This window comes from Myxine glutinosa, chromosome 1 (assembly GCF_964187855.1).
Source record: "Myxine glutinosa chromosome 1, kmMyxGlut1.1, whole genome shotgun sequence".
Lineage (NCBI taxonomy): Eukaryota > Metazoa > Chordata > Myxini > Myxiniformes > Myxinidae > Myxine > Myxine glutinosa.
The window spans coordinates 111,303,068-111,325,910 of NC_136261.1; the positions used below are offsets into that span (position 1 = coordinate 111,303,068).

The 22,843-nt window shown below is 46.4% G+C and overlaps 1 long non-coding RNA gene across 1 annotated transcript in view; it reads right to left on the reverse strand.

The window, feature by feature from the left end:
* The window catches only part of LOC137423472 (uncharacterized), a 43,777-nt gene continuing 20,934 nt past the window's right edge, over positions 1–22,843 (reverse strand). The window contains exons 2-3 of the long non-coding RNA XR_010983718.2: positions 2,951–3,094; positions 1–856 (exon numbers count right to left, since the gene is read on the reverse strand). This is a non-coding gene — a long non-coding RNA (uncharacterized LOC137423472). The remainder of the gene's footprint in view (positions 857–2,950; positions 3,095–22,843) is intronic.

Below are 22,843 nucleotides of genomic sequence, written 5' to 3' on the forward strand. Positions count from 1 at the left end.
TATTTTTACATTTTTTGATTTATTTCACGTTCAATTGCACATTCATCCAATAACCTGAAACACTACTTTTCCTTTTGCCATTTTATATGTGGAGGCATTCTCGAATAAATTCTAATTTATTGATCATTCGATCATTCATGTAAAGCTCTTCACAAAATGCAAACACCACATATAGAAAATACCTGGGGTGATATCCATATCCATGTCACATGTCACATGTCACATTCATTGCGTCACTGAGAACGTTATTATACGAGTAAAAACAAAAACTGATCATTCTCTGCACAAATGATTTCTTTTTTCATGAATAATCTTTGCTCTCTCTCATTGGGAAATGTTAAAGGTACAATTATTTTGTTTGCAATGACTGCAGCTTTAAAACTATTTCACAAGGCTGTAACAAATGACCCTTCGTCAATGGAGCGACCATATTGGGGAAGACGGAACACTATGGGGGGAGCACAAGAAAAATGGACACGGGCGGGCGGGCGGAATGCCCATTGCCCAAGCATTTATAACTTTGAAGGTAACGGAGCGAAAAGGTAACAGTTCGGTTAATGCCTTTTTTCCTCGATTCTTCTTGAAGACGAAAATGTTTTGAACAACCGCTGTTCAAGAATCACAAGTCAAGCAACAATCATAACATCGACGTTCGACGTATTCATGATGTATAAAACCGCTGAATGAGGTGGATTTCATTTTTCCATTTCCATCGGTGGATGAGCATGAACACCAGGCAAGGTGGTGCCAGGACATCACCGGTCCTGGCACTGCCAAAACGAATCAATCACCCCGAAGGTAATCGAGATCAGGCCTCCATTCAAGCTACTTCACCACAGCACTGTTCTTGCCCAACCTGAAAGGAAGACAAGGACGACAACAATATTTCAGGGAATGTTGCATCATTTATCCTGAAATATCATTTGGCAACATTCAGAAAATGACTACCGACCGCCAACAAAAGATGCCCTGACATTTGACATCATGCGAGCTACCTATCGAGCCCTGATCTGGACACATGCAGGACAGGCATATCCTGACCTTCCTCCACCAGACGAATGTGGATGGCACATCGATGGCGCGAAGTTAGTACCAAAGCTAATGAGCCTCGTACCTGTACCAGATGCCTGCCGCGAGTTAATAAGCTGTGGATGCCAGAGAAGTTGTGCATCGTCAAGATGCTCGTGTAAAAGCATGTCCGTCTCCATGCATTGGTGCATGTAAATGCGGACCAAGATGCACAAAGCCGGCAAACTCTCTGGCTGGTGATGAGACATCTGATTCAGAAGCAGATGATTCGACTAACCGATGGACTTTCAGATGCATTGTAATTACCGTATGGTGGACATTTAAGTGAATTGTGAACATGATAGACATTAAAATGGATAGTTACCAAGATGGACATTCAAGTGAATTCTGATTTTGTTGGACAAACATTTAGTATTATGAAACACATTTGTATCTCCAAATGAAACATTTATGGTGTATTTTTGTGTTTGTGTGTATTATTCCACAGGTGGCCAAAATAATCTAAGGCATCTTTAATTCAGGTCTCTTTAGTCTTGATAATGTGCAATGCAGTCGCGAAAATCATGATATTTATCTCGATGTTATACCTGAAGTAATTGCCAATATCACATCGACTGTATCCAAACTTATGTTGTATGCATATTGCATATACCATGAAGAAAATAAGGGGGTACACTTCGGTTTTGCGGTATTAAACTCAGAAATATTAATATCAGATATATTTGTGTGGTATCATTATTTTTCACAGTGGACTGGGAAACTTTTAGAGTACACATTAAACCAATACCTTCGTTATTCTCTGTGTTATGAAGACAATTTATGATGTATCAAAATGTAAGACAAAATATACATTTCACCATTTTTACAGATTTCTTGACCCAGAGGTAACCGCAGATGTCACCGACAGCTGGGTTGCAGCTTCCATATTGTATGGAAGTACTCTGATCATTTTGACACCTCACACGACCTCACAATTCATCATTTTTCTTCCTCTCTCTCAACGATACTCCACACATCCGTCGAACCATTCGCATTTCCACCCTTTCCAACCTTCGTTGCTGCTCTACGTTCATTACCCATGTCTCGCTCCCATAAATCGTAACACTTCTCACACATGCAGCATACACCTTTCCCTCTATGTCCATTATTGGCAGAGTGGTGTGTGATTTTAAGAATTCAAGAAAACGCGTTTGGACCCTGACACCGGCAGACATTAATCGCATTGTCGTAAACCCCCGCACACCGCGACAACTTGACAACCCTCCTAATGTGGTCCAAATGGGTGCACTTAATGAAATTATTGGGGATGTCGGTTTACACAAGGTGGGGGTGGGTGCAACGAAGTTTTAAAATATGGCCTATGGCCGCCATACGAACAACATTCACCCTAAATATTGGCCACGCGTGGGCGTGGCCTGTGCACGACCACATACATGTCATGTAGGCCTACTCCCACAAGGGAGTGGCGCAGTTTAGGCTTGTCTGCGATTATTGGAGCCATTACCATTGCCTTCATCCATCATAATAAGAATGGAAATATTGTTCGAGTTTTTGGCCAATGCGCGTTATGCTGTCCCGAGGGCGGATTATTGACCTTGGCCGTTCGGCCCTCGGGACAACGTAGCTGCGTATTGGCCTGAAACCCAAGCAATATTATAATCTGACTATAATCCACCGACACCCACATTGCCAAGGTCACAATCACTGACATTTGTTTCGTGACATTCAAAGCACTATTAATATACCTACATGCCAACAAACCCAATAATAATATTGTATTGCAGAGTGTGCCTCGAAGTGCCAGGAAATGGCATCTAAGAGTTATTTTTTCAGGTCACTTTAATTTACCATAATTATTGTAGCTAATCTGAGCCATAGTGCCGTGTCTGCATTCCTTAAAATTGTGACAAAGAACACTCACCACAAGCACTTGACCGCCTGGATGCTCCCCCGCAGCGTTGCATCTTCTCGGCAGATTGGTCGGCACGTCCACTTGTGTCAGCTGGCTGCAGAAACGGTGACGGGACAAAGTCGGGATGGGTTGGATTGTTCACCTCTTCTTCCCCTGTAGAAAGGACAATCAATTATTGTCAAATCAAACGTATGCAATCGATACGTTTACGATATTTTTGAACCATAATCGTTGGGCAAACGCCGACCACTCCTATTGGGCTAGCCTTCAGCCTGAACCCAGACCCGAACCCCCCATCCCCGGTGACTTTCAACGTGGCACCGTCAAAGGATGCCACCTTTGCAACAAGTCAGTTCGTCAAATTTATGCCCGGTCGCAGCTGCCCACAGAGTGAAAAATACAATCTGGAGAGCCGATGAAGCCTCTCTTTTGAAACAGCCGGAAGTAATGAGACGGCCATGTTGGAGGGCCGATTGTTTGGGCCAAGGGCACATTTGGAAGTAACCTTCCGTGGGACCCCCCTTCACCACGGAGAAGCCCGGCCGTATTGCCCGCTCCAGGGAGGGCTTTATGACACACCTGACGCATCGTTACGGCCAGCATCCCGCCCCGTCGCCCGCAGGCTGTCGCCAAGCCTGTACCTTTGGAGGCAGGATATAGTGCATTATGATATGTCATGAGTCATGACGCTCGATTTTTGTGCACTTTTGTCAACTTTGGGGGGTAAATGAACAGAAAAATTAGGGGTTCACCGCGAATGTCGAAAAGGATGCCACGACTGAATTCCTCACCCAATAAAACCTATATAAAGTGGTACTATACGATATAATTCAGTTATTTTGGCGAATTTTACCTTTTGGAGCCATTTATGACCCTGTGGTGACCTTGAGCCTATGACCTTGACCTCAGATCAGGGCCGGCCCTAAACCAGATTTTGTTGGTGACCCCAAAACACTCCCAGCGCAACCACCAAATCACACACTGCTCATAACTGAATGCACACACACACACACACACACGCACGCACGCACGCAATGGAGATGGACAAATGAATTAACAACAAATCTCTTACTTTATTTGAAAACAATGTATATTAAAAATATATAAAAATTTGAGAAGTTAAGAAACAATTAAGCACACGACGACAAATGAACACCAATAAAAACAAAAAAAATTTTTTATAGGCGCAAGTTGGTCAACGCAGGAGGAGAGAGTGCGGTTGTAGTAGTCAGTGAGGTCAGAAGGGGTGTGGAGGTCAACGAAGGGAGAAGTGGACATTTTTTCAGAGAGGGTGGATGACAATGAGGTAGGTGAAAGAGCGTTTAGCTTACGGAAGTTGATCGTGCGATAATGCCTTGGTGCTGGGGTGGGAATGTTGACGGTCATAGTGATGGCTAAGTGGTCACAGAGGGTGAGGTCGGAGCCAGAGAGATGGTGCAAAATCAATCCAGTAGAGCAGACAAGGTCCAAAATGTGACCACGGTTATGGGTAGGAAAGTTGACATGTTGAGTGAGGTTAAAGCAGGTGAGTAAATCAGTGAAGTCAGTGGAGTCCATGTGGATATTGAAATCACCAAGGACGACGACGATTGAGGGGGAGAGGGAACATAGCTGGGTCAGAAAGTAGGAGAAGTCAGACAGGAATGATGGGTGTGGTTTGGGAGGGCGGTAGACAACAGCCATGACTGACTGTGCGTGACCAGAAAGTTTAGATACAGCTATTTGATCTTCATTTCAACAATATTGATATTTAAAGATGATATAATATAACAAATATCATGAAATATTTACATTTTGTAGTCCATTGTATATTTTAAATAAACATAAATGCAAATTTCGCATGTGGAAAAAGTAAGTACACCCCTACATTTATCACTACTTCAAATACCTAAAATTAGAATCAGGTGCACCAGCTGAGGTGAAAATGATTAGAACATCGTTGGAGAGGATCTTGGAGGAACCTGTCTTATTTAAATCTCAGACATTTCGTTTGGTTTGCTCTTTGTTGTTGAAGTGTGCGGCGTCACCATGCCAAGATCAAAAGAGCTGTCTGCGGCCTTCAGAAAGAAGGTTATAGATGCCTACGAGTCTGGGAAGGGATTTAAAAAGATCTCCAAACAATTTGTTTGTTTCTCTCTCTTTCAAACATCTCTCGTTCCTCGAAACAAGAGGAACCTGGAAAGGATTTTGGTTTCGGCTTCTATTTATTCCTCGACCCTCAAACCCATCCTGGCACAACCAAGTGAGCCTTACAAAATCCATTTGCAAGAGTTCACTTCTCTGTTGACACATAGAGAAAGAAAGAGAGAAATTGAGAGTAAAAGAGAGATAAACTAGAACAGCACTCAGTAGAGAGTTTACCTCCGCCAGGTGAACAGTTTACGTTTTGTATCCTAGATTAGATCAGAAAGTCACAATACAGAATCACATTTAATCAAAATCATCCGTCCACAACTTTTTGAGATATCGTGATAAATATAGTTTTTTTGCCCTATCTCCCAATGGTGAATAATCACTTTTAAAATAAATTATACTATCCGGATCCGGATCTTCACCAAAATTGAATCGATTCTTCCTTGTCACACACACGACCTGTCCAACAAGTTTCGTCCAAATCCGTCCATAACCTTTTGAGATATCCTGCTATATGTTGGTTTTGGCCCGATCTCTCAATGGTGAAGAATCACTTAAAAAATTTAAATAATTCTCCTATCCGAATCCATATTCAGATCTTCACCAAAATCTAATCATTTCGTCCTTGTCACATCTGCCACCTCTCTGCCAAATGTTGTCCGAATCCGTCAACAACTTTGAGATATATTGTTCACAGACAAACGGACAGACAAACGGACAGACAGGGGTGAAAACATAACCTCCATCCATCTTTGGTGGCGGAGGTAATTAAGCACACAATATAAACTAATACAATTCACCACAAGTTACAGTGAACTAAAAATAATTAATTTTTGCTGAAAAAGTCGTGCATATACATTACAAAATATTGTAACGGTTTTGAGAAGTGTAACGGTTTTTTGAGAAGTGTAACAATTTTGGAGGAAGTGTAACGAATGTGAAAACGTTACAATGTGAACGTTACAAAAGTATGGTAAACACCCTGGTAATGTAAATAATGGTCGCAGCCGTCCTCCTAGTTAATTCCATGAAACTTACACGCAGGTCACGATATATCTTTTTAAATAGTGTATTTCCTTATTCCATGTTGGCTAAATATGTGTTTCCCACTAGATTGACTTTGCATTGTATCAAACAAAATAAGAGTAGGCCCTTGCAATTTCCCCAAACATCTCCGCTCTCCAAAGTTCCTTTCAAAAGGGTGCGAGTTGTGTTCAATCCCGCAAGCCGCCATTGCCCATGTGCTAATCTCGGAGAAGAAAGGCGTGTCTCCACCTCGTCATAGAGGGGAGGAGTGAGCCAGAGGGTCGCATGGCCAATCAGCACCGCGGTGAGCGACCCGGTAGGCGTGCCCTCGCAGCCGGCGGCTTGATTCCGCCCCGAGTTATAAAAGCGACTGTAAGGGACTGCTTTACGAGATGACCTGGGAGATGAGCGAAGAGGCGACACCAGGAGGAGCGGTGAGATGCGAAACGCTCCAAGCCAAAGAGGAGAGGTACTCGGAAAGGAAACCAGCTTTGGAGAGACGCGCTGAAAGGAGGGAGACGGCTCCACCAGAAGAAGAGGAGCAGGTGTGCCGAGCCAGCGCGTGACGTCTACAGCAGCGGATACGCGACGGAGGGTTTTCCCGCCAAAAACCGCGAGGAATTGAGAGCTGCTGCCTCCGACCTTGCCTCCCTCTCCAGCAATCCACCTCAAGCCCTACCTGCCTGCAATATCCCCCGAGTAAGTGTGAACGTCGTCTGTCCTACTCGTTGTCTTGGGGTTAAGTAAAATGAATAGTGTAAGTTAACGATTCGCTGTGTGACTGCTTCTTCCATCCATTGCTTGTGTGTGTATAATAAATCTGGTCTTCTTCTCTTTTCATTCTCTTTCGGTCGCTTTAGAGGTTTCCCGATTGAATATCTGTGGTGCGATCTGGTCAACGTCGGGTGGAATCGGGTTCTAATCGGGGAGTAACTGTTCGGACGCGGTTATACCAACCGCTCGGTAAAATAACATCTAAAACTGCGTCTGCAACAATTGGTTGTCAGGAGTTGGATTCGGACCTGGGACTAAATTTGTTAGGCCCAAATTTTGGAACATCAATTGTGTTATCTGTAACAATTGGTGTCGGGGAGTGAGATTCGAGGCCCGAACCAAATTTTTAAAACGTGTAGAAAAAAATTTTTGGTCAAAATTACGAGCTGACGAAATTTGTTTTGTTTTAAAGCAAAACCCGAATTTTGAGATCGCGCCATGGACAATCAAGGCGATCGGATGTCGGTGGGAGAGATAGACAGGGTGGAATCGACCCAGGACCTCGGGGAAATGTATGTGGAGGAAAGGGAGGAGGAGAAAAATGGCAATGTGGTTGCGGGGGTATCAGGCGCACAAAATGGCGCTCTTGCGCACGAGGTTGGGGCAGCTGCGGCCGCACCCTTGGTACTACCAACGGTGGCCCAAATGCAAGCCTTCATGGTCCAATTCATGGTGGAAATGCAGAAAGAAAACGACATTATGGAACGAATGGAAAGCAGAATGATGGGGGCCATTATGGGGCAAATGGGGGTAATGGGGAACCGGATGGATGCTCAGGGGGAGCGATTGGAGGGCCAAATGGGGGTAATGGGAAACCAAATGGGGGTAATGAGGGACGAAGCGAGGGGTACCGGTGAGGGGTTAGACAATGGGATAAAAGAGGTAAAGAATGGGTTAACGGGGGTAGAAAACAGAATGGCCGCTCAAGAGAATCAAATGGAAGGGATGAAAAAGGGGTTAGAGGGGTTAGAAAACAGGATGGAAGGCAAATTGCGGGAGATAGGGGAGCAATCCGCCCGAGAAATTAAACAAATGGGAGAGCAGATAGAGGAGGTAAGAATCGGGGTAGAAACCAAATTGGATGCTCAGAGGGATGAATTGGGACAGATGAGGGTGGCATCTACAAAGGAGATGGAGGAGATGAAGGAGGAGATATGACGAGGTGTGGGTGAGGAGGTCTCGGGGCTACGCGAGGAGGTAAAGCGAGGTGAGAAGCGTATGGAGAAAGAGGTGAGGAATAATACGGCTAGGTTACAGGGGGGAATAGAGGGTCTGACTGAGGAGGTGGAACAGCTGACAGAGGGACAGACGGAGTTAGTGGAGCAGGTTCAAAGGAACAATGCGGTACTAGGAGGGTTAAAGGCGACACAAAAAGAAATTAAAAACGAATTAATAGCGACACAGAGGCAATGTCAGATGGTACGTGAGGAACTGACAATGAGGGTGGACGAGGTGACAGAGTTAATGGAGACAAAGGACCGGCAGGTGAGGATGCACATAGAGACGGTCACGGTAGCCTTAGAGGATGAACTTGAGGAGACGCACCGAGAAATAAAATAGGTTAAACAAAAATTAGAGGAAGTGGAAGAAGAGGTGAGTGAAATTAAGAAGAGACGGAGGGAAACTAAGAGGGAGATAAAGGAGGAGGTGATGGAATATGTGCAAGGTCGGTGCTCAACTCATAATGTGATGCTCACTAACCAAATAAAGAGTTTGCAGGTGGCAAAGGAGGTGCGGAGACGAGGTACGGAGGTGAGTGGAAATGTACATGATGTGAGGAAAGCTTCAGTCGGCTTGGGGATTGGTTTGGATCCGGGTGTTCGTGAAAGGCCGTTGGTGAAGTGTGCGACAGGTCTGGTGTGCAAAAAAAGAGGTGTGCGAGAATGTCCGACCATGGGGTGTGTGAGGAAAAAGTGCACGCCAAGGAGTGAGTGTGTTGTCAAGAGTGAGTCGGTCGTAGCGCGTGTGCGAGGGAGCACATGGAAGCGCGGTGTGGCGAGTGTTACGGAGGAAGTAACGAAAAAGTGTGCGCAAGAGGGTGTGCGAGAAAGATGTGTGACGGACAGGTGCATGGGGAAAGAGTGCGCTGTCAAAAGTAAAGAAGAGTGTACACCTGTGGTGAGTGTTACAGAGGGTGTAACGGGAGAGTGGGCGCGAGAAAGGTGTGTAACGGACGGGTGCATGAGGAAAGAGTGTGCTGTCGAGAGTAAGGGTGAGTGCGCGACCGAGAGTGGAGGTGAGAGTAGTGAGAGTGACACGGAGCGTGAGTTGGTTATGACAGGTGAGCGAGGATGTACACCTGGAATGGAAGGATGCACACCTGGAATGGTAGAGCGTGTGTGGGAATGCACACTTGAGTTGGTCGTGAGGCACGTGGTTGGGTGTGCGGGTGATAGCACACCTGTGATTGTCACAAAGGAGGTGACCGAGAAAGGGGCGCGAAGAGGTGTGTTGGTGAGGTGTGCGAGCAACGAATGTGTGCCAAGGTGTTCGGTGGTCAGGTGTGTGACCAAGTCGGTGAGCGGAATGAGTGTACCGAGGTGTGTAAGGAAAGGTACGAGGAGCATGGGAACAGCTGGAGGTATGAGCAAGAAAGGGGTAGCGTATGCATGTAAGCATGCAGGTGAAGCATCGACGGTAACCGGGTTAGAGGTTAGAACGACTTGTAGCCGAATCGGGGCCTCGGTGCGCGTCGGGCAGCTTCGCGTGCCGCGAGGACCAGCGGGGATCCGAGCCACGGCGGGTTCGAAAGGACCGCCGTGCGCGATCCACGCTGGGCCTCGCGTGGAACGGCCGCATCCGGGCTCCACTAGGCGGAGCGGGCAGCCCGATAGGAAGGGTCGTCATGGCGACCACTTTCTATTGAGACGTGCCGGCAGGTCGAGATCGGGACATTGGATGGCTCCACGCCGAGGTGGTGCGTGGGATCTCGGCCCGGGTAAGCCCCCGTCCCTGCCACGAATGCGGGACGTATCCAGCCGCTGGCACAAAACGACCCGCGTTCATTGCTCGGCTGTACGAAGCCGGGCTGTAGACGTGAATTGGCGCACCGAGAGGATCTAATAAGTAGACGGGTGATGAGGATAGTGTTTTGGCCCCGAAATTAGAAAAAAAAAGCAAAATTTGATGACGGGTACGGTGATTAGCGGGAAATGGCAAATTTTTGAATTGGTTGGAATTTGGACGAGCAAAATTGATAGTGGAGAGACCCCCGATGTGGTGGGATGGCAAATCCACCATCCCTCACAGACAGATGGGGCAAATGCGCACTAGCTTATGGGGTGTATGGCAGTGAAAACTAGCCCGGGTGGGTTAGGTTATATTGTGTGTAGGGACCTAGAAGATGACATTAGGTAACGTTAAGTTTAGTTAGTGACTGATACCTGTAGTGGGGACGCAGGTAGTTTAGTGTGGATGATAATGACGTGGGAGCGCAATAGTTTAAAGGGACGACTGGGAAGCGCAAGTTTCAGAGGGGAGTAGTTAGCTGAGATGATGCCGTGTGTGTGAGGATTGAACAGGTGTGATCGAACAGGTGTGATTGCACAGGTGTGCAACTGAACAGGTGAATGGAGCAGTGTATGAGTGAGTGATGGTGATGTGTGTTGTGTTGACCAACTGGTCCAGGAAGAGGAGGAGGGTGCAGGTGGCACCAGGTATGATTGCACAGGTGTGCAACGACAGGTGAATGGAGGACAGGTGTATGGAATAAATGGTATGGAGTATTGGAATGGATGGTCGTGGAGTGAGTATGGTGGAAATTGTGGAGTGGAGTGGATGGTGCGAAGGTGTGAATGGGGGAAGAGTGGACCCCCATCACGGATACCCGGGGCGGGTAGAGTAAGTGTTAGGTAGAGGGTACAGGTAAATTGTGGTTGGATATTGGCATCTGTGGTGCGGGTGAAAGAATGGTCTTTGGATGGGTGCATTAGTGTTGTGGAAATGGCTGGGCGTGTAGCCTGTTAGTGTGTGTAGTTGGTTTGGGCACTCCACCACTGTGAGGATGTCGGCCAGGTGAGGCCGCAGGTGGGCTCTGGGAGCCGGTAGTTGTGGATGGGGCCCGCGGATCCGGAGGACGGACCCGGGTAGCCCAGTGCCAGAGGGCACCAAGGGGTGACAGAGCCAGGAGAGGGCCTTCCCCAGTTAGTTAGGTTAGGGTGAGGAGCTAGGTAAGCTCGGGTGGCAACTGCAGTGGTGGAGGTGTGCAGGTGGGTAGACCTGCTGGGAGAGCTACACGTCGCGGCCCAGAAATTGTGCGAAGGCACCGGGAGAGGAATCGGGGGAGTGAGACCCCAAATTGAGAAGCACCACAGTTTGGTCAATGGGAATTGGTTTTTAGAACCCATAGTGTAAGTTGGCCAATGGATTGGCAGGGAGAGACCCCGGGTAGTGTAAAGTGTGTTAAAATCATTTAGAGGATAGTTAGGATGAAGGATCTCCTCGCACCATCTGCATCCACTCACCTGAGGTGACAGGTACTCCGCACCATGCCATGTTTAATTATTTTTACTGTGCAAATGTTTGGATTGTGAGACGCATCATGACGTGGGTGTGAAATTGTGCGTAATTCCATCTCTCCCTCCTTATGAGGATTGATGATGAATTGGTGATGGCAAATTTTGAAGTCGAGGGATTGTGGAGACGAATTTGGTATAGAGGAAATATGGGGAAGACGTGACAGTAGTGACGAATTTGTAAATGGGTAGATTTTGTAAATATGGGGTAAGGGCAAGGGTAGTGTAGGTGACAGGGGGGTGACGTACGGTAGGGACGAGCTTTCTCACTTCGCCCTCCGTACGCATTTCGCCTTGCATTGCCTTATTGACGTGTACCCTTGTGACCTTACCCCTCGCTCAATTGTCTTTCTTTTGTCTCCCACATGACCTGTGCGCCATTGGGTGCCGAGGGGAGCGTGCGTGAGGTGGCCATTGTGCGCCCGAGATTCCCAGAACCAGCATGCATTGCGTTGATGTACCACTTTATGGACCACTGTTCTGCGGCCAAGTACCACTTGATGGACCCCAGGTTCTGGGGCAGGGCACCTCTGTTGGAGACCGGCCATAGTGGCCAGGGAATCTTGCTTGCGGACCTCGGTAAGGTGGCACCTATGCCAAACAGGTGGACCACCCTTAGTTGGCCCCTGAGGCCCTAAATAAAAACGAACACAAGTTGTGCTTTTTATTATGTCCAAATAGGCCGCATGAAGCCAGAAGACGTCGGGAAGAACATCGGCCCAGCAGAGAAAGTGAAGACCACCACCAGTTGTTTTGTTGTGTTTATTAAGAACCATGGTGACTGCGCACCGAGTTGTGCTTTGTGGTGCTTGTGGTGCTTTTGGTGCTTTTGGGTGCTTTGGTGGTATTGGTACTGGTGCATCGATACAATGCGTGCTGTCTCCTCCCTCCCAACAGGAATTTCTTTTTCTTGTTCCCTAAGAAAAAGAAAAAAAACACAGGTCCTGGGTTGCGTTGTAAATAAGAAATCACGTCACTGTAAATAATGCTCCCCACCGTAAATGTATAGTTTGAGAATAATTCCGTAATGCGGTTAGCTGTGCGCTTGAGTCTGTTAGACAGGGTGCAATGCAATAGGGGGACATACTTATTTGTGTTTTAAGATTGTCACACTCAGGGTCAGGTTAATTGTAGAGGGAATTACACCTACGTGTCACACTAAGTTAAAGTTTAGTAGGCCCGAGCACGGGCCTGAAGAAAGGAGGGTGCAGTGTAACGGTTTTGAGAAGTGTAACGGTTTTTTGAGAAGTGTAACAATTTTGGAGGAAGTGTAACGAATGTGAAAACGTTACAATGTGAACGTTACAAAAGTATGGTAAACACCCTGGTAATGTAAATAATGGTCGCAGCCGTCCTCCTAGTTAATTCCATGAAACTTACACGCAGGTCACGATATATCTTTTTAAATAGTGTATTTCCTTATTCCATGTAGGCTAAATATGTGTTTCCCACTAGATTGACTTTGCATTGTATCAAACAAAATAAGAGTAGGCCCTTGCAATTTCCCCAAACATCTCCGCTCTCCAAAGTTCCTTTCAAAAGGGTGCGCGTTGTGTTCAATCCCGCAAGCCGCCATTGCCCATGTGCTAATCTCGGAGAAGAAAGGCGTGTCTCCACCTCGTCATAGAGGGGAGGAGTGAGCCAGAGGGTCGCATGGCCAATCAGCACCGCGGTGAGCGACCCGGTAGGCGTGCCCTCGCAGCCGGCGGCTTGATTCCGCCCCGAGTTATAAAAGCGACTGTAAGGGACTGCTTTACGAGATGACCTGGGAGATGAGCGAAGAGACGACACCAGGAGGAGCGGTGAGATGCGAAACGCTCCAAGCCAAAGAGGAGATGTACTCGGAAAGGAAACCAGCTTTGGAGAGACGCGCTGAAAGGAGGGAGACGGCTCCACCAGAAGAAGAGGAGCAGGTGTGCCGAGCCAGTGCGTGACGTCTACAGCAGCGGATATGCGACGGAGGGTTTTCCCGCCAAAAACCGCGAGGAATTGAGAGCTGCTGCCTCCGACCTTGCCTCCCTCTCCAGCAATCCACCTCAAGCCCTACCTGCCTGCAATATCCCCCGAGTAAGTGTGAACGTCGTCTCTCCTACTCGTTGTCTTGGGGTTAAGTAAAATGAATAGTGTAAGTTAAGGATTCGCTGTGTGACTGCTTCTTCCATCCATTGCTTGTGTGTGTATAATAAATCTGGTCTTCTTCTCTTTTCATTCTCTTTCGGTCGCTTTAGAGGTTTCCCGATTGAATATCTGTGGTGCGATCTGGTCAACGTCGGGTGGAATCGGGTTCTAATCGGGGAGTAACTGTTCGGACGCGGTTATACCAACCGCTCGGTAAAATAACATCTAAAACCGCGTCTGCAACAATATATTTGTACTTTATTATGTAATAAAAATGGATCACATTCATATTACTCACTGAAACATGTGAGATGATCCGGTGTTGTGGAAAGCATGTCGGAATACCATCCCAAAGACATCAGCTCTGCTCACCATTCGTTTCTCAACAAAAGGGTTTTCAATTTTCTCTCAAAAACCCATTGCTTGATTGACTTTTAAATCTAGCACAAGTAATAAGCACATGAATCAAACAAGGAGTAGACATTAAGATAAATGCAAGTACGGTATTATGAATTATTCAATCGTGTGTACTGTGCGTGTGTTCATGCACATGCACAACACGTCGGAAAACAAAGAAAGGGCCAGGAGAGCTGGCATTATGGCCTCGCCAAAGGCCTACAGCTTACCGGAATGGAAATCGTCAAGAAGGCTGAGAGGTCCCTGCTCCATCTCTCGCACTTCAGCAATATCGGTCGGGAGCGTATGAAGGAGAGCTGCTCCGGTTCCTACACTAGTTCCGGGTTCCGTACTGGTACCCATAGCGGTCCCAATATTGGCCCCAATACCGGGGGCATGCGCTCTACCGAGGGCTGTTTTAGTATTTGTCAACTGGTTTTATGTCTGAATGATAGTCTGATTTTGAAGTGGTCTCGGCACTTATAGCAGAGATGCATTTTAAATGTTGGACGCACGTGACAAGGCACGAGTTGCGACCTGATAAACTAACCTGCTTTCAGTGATGAAGTTATGAATGAGTTGCTGTTTTCCATTTAATTGTGTGTGTTGTGCCCATGCAGTGATAACAACCCCTCAGACAGTGCTGAGGATTAACTCCATAGACATCTCCCCTACTCTGAGGTGAGGACAACCAGCCAGCTCGGCTCACCTGCCCGGCTCGACCCTACGACAGCTGTGGCAAGCAACGTGTACAGTCGCTATGTCTGTAAAGAATGCAGACCTTTTATTATTGCAATAAAACGACTATTGGAATCTCGTTTCATTGCCAAGTTAATGCTGTCCGAGTTGTTGCTGCTTGATTACAGGTGCAGAGAAGTGACGCACCACAACTGCTGAAAGCTTTGACGACTTGTCCGGCGTATTTAGTCTACAGCGGGATGAAGCCGTCCCCTCAACATGGTCCGTTCTGTTCTATTAAATATATTGTTAAATTTGGCTATTAAATTCTGTTAAATTAACTATTAAACACAAATGTATTGCTATTAAATTAATTGAGGGCATTGTACTCCAACAAAAAAAGAGAACCATGACAATTACAACTACATATGGGCAGGGTACAGCCCGAAGTGGAGATCGGTTTCTGAGGTTTGGGACATGGAATGTAGGGACAATGACAGGGAGATCAGGAGAAGTGGTGGAAGTATTGGTCAGAAGAAGAGTAGACATATGTTGTGTGCAAGAGACGAGATGGAAGGGAAGTGGCGTGAGAATTGTGAAGGGTAGGCAGGGACAGAAATACAAGTTTGTGTGGCAAGGGTGCCTGGAGGGCGTGAATGGTGTTGGTGTCCTGTTTTCTGAGGAGTTTGTAGACAATGTGGTGAGTGTGACGAGAGTGAGTGATAGGTTGATGATGGTGAAAATGATGATTGGAAAGCTCTTGGTGAACGTCATCTCGGGATATGCTCCGCAGGTTGGTCGAAGCGATGAAGAGAAGGACAAGTTCTGGTGTGCGATAGAGAAGCTGATGGAAAACGTGAAAGATGAGGAAGTTGTGGTGGTAGGAGGAGACCTAAATGGACATGTGGGAAGGAGTATGGATGGTTTTGACGGAGTTCATGGGGGTTACGGATATGGTGTGAGAAATGGAGAAGGTGAAAGGATTTTGGAGTTTGCTGATGGAGCTGATTTGTTGATTTGTTATACTCAGTTCCAGAAAGAGGATAATAAGCTTGTTACATACACGTCAGGTGGGTCGACGACAACCGTTGACTACCTGATGGTGCGTAGGCGAGATAGGGGGCACCTCCGGGACACAAAGGTGATCCCGGGGGAGGAGGCTCTTTCACAGCACCACTTGGTTGTCTGCGACGTAAGGGTGAAAGGTGTGAGGAGAGCTCGGCGGGTGAAGTTCCAACCAAGAATGAAGGTGTGGAGGTTGAAAGAGGTGACAGTAAGGGAGGCATTAAAAGAGAGGCCGAGTAGGGTCGAGGATGATGTGGTTGAGCTTGAAAGTGGTTGGATGTCAATGAAAGCTAGTCTGTTGGGAGCCGTTGGTGAGGTATGTGGATGGACAAAAGGACCACCGAGGCACTCGGAAACATGGTGGTGGGATGATGAAGTTGGAAAGAGGATTGACGAGAAGAGGAAGAAGTTCAAGGAGTGGCAGAAGGCAAAGGGTACGGGAGCAGAAACAGCAGAGCATGAAAGTTATAAGGCAGCCAGGAAGGCTGCAAAGAAAGAGGTAGCAAAGGCGCAGGAGGCATGTAGGAAAATGTTCGGAGAACGCCTGGATTCGGAAGAGGGTCAGAAAGCAGTATTCAGGATTACAAAGCAGACAGCGAAAGAGAGGTGTGATGTGATGGGGGTGAGTTGCTTGAAGGATGAAGTGGGACAAATCGTTGTCGACCCAGATGGAATTAAAGGAAGATGGAAAAGATATATGGACATACTGTTGAATACAGAGAATGAATGGGATGGCAACATAGAGAGTAACCCAGTTTTAGGACCGGCAGAGAAGATAACTGAGAAGGAAGTTGAGGAAGCGATAAAAGCAATGAAGGGTACAAAAGCGGGAGGGCCGACGGGAGTTGTGGGAGATATGTTGAAGGCAGCAGGAAGTTGGGGTGTGAAGAGAATGACAGAGATCTGTAATCTGGTGGTGAAAGAAGGCCGCATTCCAGTGGTTTGGGAACTGAGTACCCTCGTCCCTCTATACAAGGGGAAAGGTGACCCTCTGGAGTGTGGCTCGTACCGAGCGAAAAAGTTATTGGAGCATGGAATGAAGGTATTGGAAAGGGTGTTGTAGAGGAGGATAAGGAAGAAAGTGAAGATCGACGAAATGCAGTTTGGATTCATGCCAGGATGAGGAACGACAGACGCGCTTTTCATTGTGAGGCAGTTGCAGGAGAAGTACATGGAGAAGAGGAAGAAGTTGTTTCTTGGGTTTGTTGATCTGGAGAAAGCATTCGATCGGGTTCCACGCAAAGTATTGACATGGGCATTGAGGAGGTTAGGAGTAGAGGAATGGTTGATCAGAGTAGTGATGGCAATGTACAAAAGAGCGCGCACAGCTGTAAGGACGAAGGACAGGAACAGTGGTGAGTTTGAGGTGAAGGTGGGAGTGCATCAGGGGTCGGTACTAAGTCCACTACTATTTGTAGCTGTGATGGAGGTGCTGGCTCAGAACGTAAAGGAGGGTTTACCGTGGGAGTTGTTGTATGCAGATGATCTGGTGTTGATTGCGGAAAGTATGGATGGACTGAAGGAAAAGATGAACACGTGGAAGGAATGTATGGAGACAAAAGGTCTGAAGGTGAATATCGGAAAGACGAAGGTGATGGCAAGTGGTAAAGCATGTGGTGAGGTGGAAAGAACTGGGCAGTGGCCCTGTGCTGTGTGTAGGAAGGGTGTCGGAGTGAACTCCATTCAATGTACAATGTGCGCTGAGTGGGTTCATCAAAAATGTAGTGGTCTGAGAGGGTCATTAACCAGTGTGGCAGCTACATTCAAATGTAAGGTGTGCACAGAGGGAGCTGCAGATGGAGGAAATGTTGAGTTGGATCTTGGAGACGGCGTGAAGCTGGAAGGTGTGAAAACATTTTGCTACCTCGGAGACATGCTGAATGGAGAAGGTGGATCAGACTCGGCAACGGTTGCTCGAGTGAGATGTGCATAGAAGAAGTTTCGGGAACTGAGTGGCGTGCTGATGATGAGGGGAGTGTCGTTGAAGCTGAAGGGAAAGGTGTATGCTGCATGTGTGAGAAGTGTTATGATTTATGGGAGCGAGACATGGGTAATGAACGTCGAGCAGCAATGAAGGTTGGAAAGGGTGGAAATGCGAATGGTTCGACGGATGTGCGGAGTATCGTTGAGAGAGAGGAAGACAAATGATGAATTGCGAAAGATGATGGGAATAGAGCCTGTGATTGATGCTGTGAAGAGGAACAGGTTGAGATGGTTTGGTCATGTGTTGAGGAAGGATGAAAGTGACTGGTTGAGAAGAGTGATGGAAATGAATGTAGAAGGAAGCAGAGGACGGGGAAGACCGAGAAAGACTTGGCTAAAGATGGTGGAAGAAGAAATGCGGGCAATGGGGTTAACAAGGAGAGATGCAGAAAATAGGGCAAAATGGAGAAGATTGTCATGGGGACCGCAAGGCTAACCCCCGCTCTAGCAGGGAAAATGGCCTTTAAAATGCATGTTGTTGACACGACCATGAAGAAGATTTTGCCTTGATAGGACAAATTCCAACTTCACTTGGTGGGGAAAGTTAACCTGAAGTTTCCAACTGAAGATAAATCTCTTTATATTCCTCATCACATCCTCATGGCAAAGATGGATCGCAACGATTTAAATGTCAGACAAGGAAGATTGGATGTGGGATTTCAACTGTGTACCAACACTCACTGACCTACTCCTTTTCAAACGCTGCTCCTGGAATCTTTGATTTATACAAAAAAGTACTGCAAGACAAGACAGCCGATTTAAGAGTGATAAAAATTAGCAAATCAGGAGGACCTGAGGAGATATGAGTGAAGTATGGACCTGCCTCGGTGAACATGGGGTTCAGGTCCTGAATAAACTATTTAACTGTGTTTTGATGAGAGGAAATCCAAAGGGAATGAAGGCAAAGCATTCTGGGAAAAACATTTCATAGTCCAGTTGCCAGATGCATATATTTTAGATAATTTAAGTTATTTAAGATAATATAATTTAAGTTAGATAATTTAAGTCCAACAACATGAAGTTGTGCACATAAAATGTTTTTAAATGGTTTCTGGTGATTTAAGGTCTCCTGAATCAGAAACTGCATCACAATACTCTGTCATCATGAAACATGTTTTATATATATATATATATATATAGATATTTTAAAAATACCGGGATCGAGTCTTAAGACGTCTCCTTTTTCAGGAGTAGAGGAAATGAAGTTTGGCACCATTCCACCCACAACTTATACTCCTTTATTAACAATCTTCGTGTGAAATAAGTTGTATAAGCACAAAGTAGAAAAATAATAGCTTCGCAATAAATTTAATTTCTGTCGACAGAGGTCAAAAGGTCATCGAAATTGGCAGAAGCCCAACATTGTGTTAAAAAAATTTTGTTTTGGTAAAATTCTTGAAAAGTTTTTATTTTGAAAATAATGTTACGTTTGTGGGGGGAGGGTGGGCAGTAGGCAATACCTTAGCCCAGGTAGATTTGCATAGATAGTGTGCTCTGATTGTCATGAAGAAGAAGAAGCCCCATGTATCATAAGTAGGGATCCGGTAGACCGTATGTCGTGCAAAAGCGTATTTTCGTTCCCATCACGAGGGGTGGGGTTATGTTAATTGGTGAAGGATTATGGGTAATTAATCCCTTGTATGTAATGGCCTCTGTTATTTTCCTCTGTTTCTTATGACACCAGCAACATACACAGATAGCCAGGCAATCACGCATTTATAACACTAAATAAAAACCAACTGGAAGCAGGACATTGAAAACTACCGCTGATACCACCGACCTGGTGAGCACACAGGCACAGGAGGTCCGGGAGGCGACGCCCCGAAGAGCAGTGATTGGTCCGGGATTGATTGGCGCAAGGACTGCTAAGATGGGATTAGTGATTGGTGGAGTAGGCACGGATGAAGTCAGAGCAATGAGTTTAAAATAACGCTCTCCCCGACATTTTTTCCTCTTTGCTGTCCCTCTAGAAGACAAAAGACGTTGTTCCGACATTTTCTGCCCCTTACACCCGGGAGATCATAGCGAACGGTGGCATTTTTGCTCTCTTGCGTTGGGCATTGGTGCTGTGCAGTCAGCATTTCATATCCGTAACTTTGGGTTTTGACGATCGTGAGTAAAGGCGGTCGTGGCTCGTGGACTCTGGCACGCTTGGCCGTGGCTTTGTGATGGCTGAGGGCCATGCCGAGTGAACCGGAGAGGCGGCGGTGCTGTGTGGAGCAGAGACGAGTGAACGGGCGCGGCCTGCTCGCTGCGCACTCGACAGCTAGAGGGGCGAACTGTGCACGGAGGCCTGGTTCCTGCTCGCGTGCTGCACGACAAAGCGTGCTGTTCCCGCCAAGGACGCGGGGGTTTGGACGATTCCTAACGCGGTTTAAGAGCAGATCGGAGCTATGTGCCCACTAAACAAACACACATTTTTTACTTTCGTTCTTTTATATTTCCCTTTGCGTGTATTTGAGTCTGTCTGGGGACGTCCCATTTAGGATATTAGTTTAACGTGAATTTTTTTGTTGCTGGCATTTATTTTCAATAAACCTGTATATTTTGAACATTTTAATTGTGTGTCGGTTTGAGTTAATTGTTGCAGGTTCAAAGACTGCCGGTGGACCCCGACTTCCCCCCCCTCCTCCCCCCCAGCCCCACCACCCACTCTTCCCCCGTGCGTATAATGAAGGTGCGCCATAGGATTGAACGCCTTGGAGTTAAAGCTCGTTTGGTCATCTGTGTCGCCCTGCGGTGTTCACGACAGGGCAGACACGACAATAACATTACCCCGTACCCCTCCATCTACCAAATGGTACACCTGGACACTCACCTTTCTGAGAAACCTCAGAGGAGATTTCCAGGAATGCCTCATTCTGAGATGTGGGAAAACCCCCAAAATATTCCACATTGAAAAGAAAGGAATCCTGATCAAGTTGCTGTTGATGTAAGAGAATAACTATTTTTACTCCGATAAATGTATTTTGATTATTGTTCTTTGAACAAATACAGGTTTGTAACATTTATCCCACAAATCGATCAACTTGTCCTATTTAAGGACGCTCAAATTAATTCTTGTGGAGCCCTGCTTGTTATTGAACGTACGAGGAAGATAATCAATTCAGTTCTTGTGAGATGTTATTGGGGAATATTGGATCAAGAGTGGACATGGGGTGCAAATTATTGTCAATAACTAAGTAAATAACGTCAATTGTGGTTATACACCTGTTATGGGAATTTCCCATTGATTTCAATGAAAGTTAAATACATGTGTTGACAAATATTGCAAAACAAATCAATGTAACTTATCAATGAAATATTTTACATGCATTGGGTCTTGACCCGCTCCATCCTCGGTGAAAGTACTTTCGTCTATGATTGCACTTGTAAATGATTCGGTCAAATCGTGAATAATTTTCTTTCTTTGTTACCTCCGCCACCAAAGGTGGATGGGGGTTATGTTTTTACCCCTGTTTGTTTGTTTGTGAACACGATATCTCAAAAAGTTGTGGACGGATTCGGACAAAATTTGGCAGTGAGGTAGTGTATGTGACAAAGACGAAATGATTAGATTTTGGTAAAGATCCGGATTCGGCTACGAGAATGTTTTACGTGATCCTTCACCATTGAGAGATAGGGTCAGAAACGGTACATAGCAGGATATCTCAAAAAGTTATGGACGGATTTTGACGAAACAGATTGCACAGGTTGTGTGTGTGACAAGGAAGAATCGATTCAATTTTGCTGAAGAGTCGCATTTTTAAAAGTGATTCGTCACCAATGGGAGATTGCGCCAAAAACGATTTTGTTTCACAAACGATTTGCCAAAAACGACAAAAACGATTAATGGGAAAAACGATACAGCAGGAAATCTCCAAAAGTTGTGGACGGATGATTTTGATTAAATGTGATTCTGTATTGTGATTTTCTGGTCTACTCTGGGATACAAAACTTAAACTATCCACCTGGCAGAGGTATGCTCTATACTGAGTGCCGTTCTCGTGAATTCAGTCTGCATTTGATGGGCCAGCGTACTCCTGACCACTTGCGCACAAGACGGAAAGCGAAGCGGGTTCCTTTAGTGGATCCGACCGTCATGTTTGAATAGAGTTTGGACGTTTGGGCGATTTGGTAGGTCTCGACCGGCGATTGTAGCACCGAAAGATCCATGAGGGTGAGAGTGGATCACGTGCAGGGTCGTGTTCTCTAAATTGCTGGATTCCTTTCTTGAAGTTTTACTCTTTGGTCCAGCATTAATTTTATGGGTTCTTGAGGTTCCCGTCAGTGGTTGGGGTGAGCACAACGTCCAAGGTCAGTGGATATGTTGAGGGCAAGGGGTATTGTTCTCATGGTGGTGGATCGTGGCACTGGGGGCCATCTCTTCCCTTCCCTTGGCTGGTGATCTCATGTGACTTCACACGTCTGCAGAGTTCCCTCCGGGTCATACTCCTCCTTACATCCTGTGAGATGGGGTAGGGGTTGAGCAGAGGCAGCCTCACTGAACCTTCTCGGGTGAGCCAGGTAAGGGAAGGGTGCATTTTTGCGATGCCCACCCACCAACGTTGAGCTGTGATCCAGGGTCGTGTGGTCCATCGTATACTTTTCATCAACCATTTTGGATAAACACATTTCTATCCGTTCAAAAACATACAGAACGAGAAAGCGCAATCAATGGTTGCACACCCTCGCTTGGACTTTCTACCTCTGCCATCGAAGGTGGATGGAGGTCTGTATTTTTTTTATTTTTTATTTTTTTGGTTTGTTTGTATACAAGATCGAGGCTCGTGAAAGAGCGAACATTAATCACACAGAAAGACAAACCGACACAAAAACATATAACATCGGGAGCGGTAGACAAGATGGGGAGAGAGGGGGAAGGACACAATCACAACATTTGAGAGCAGGGACCGAGAGACATGGAGACATCGAGAGATCTGAGAGAGGGCGAGGGCTTTGGGGGAGGGCATGGGAAGGGGGGGGGGGGGTGGGAGAGGTATAAAACATATTGACACGGCCAGGACTTCCAGGAAAGAAGTTGGAATTTCAAACAAGGTGGATCTGGGGTGAATTAGCGGGGGTAGAAAAGATCAAGGTTTTGGATGGGGGAAGATAAGAGATGGTGGTGAACAGCTGTTTTAAAGACCTGGAGGGAGGAGTGGGATTGAAGGGAGTGAGGGAGTTTGTTCCAGAGGCGGGAGAAAAGAGGAATGAAAGAGTGAAGGTGAGCAGA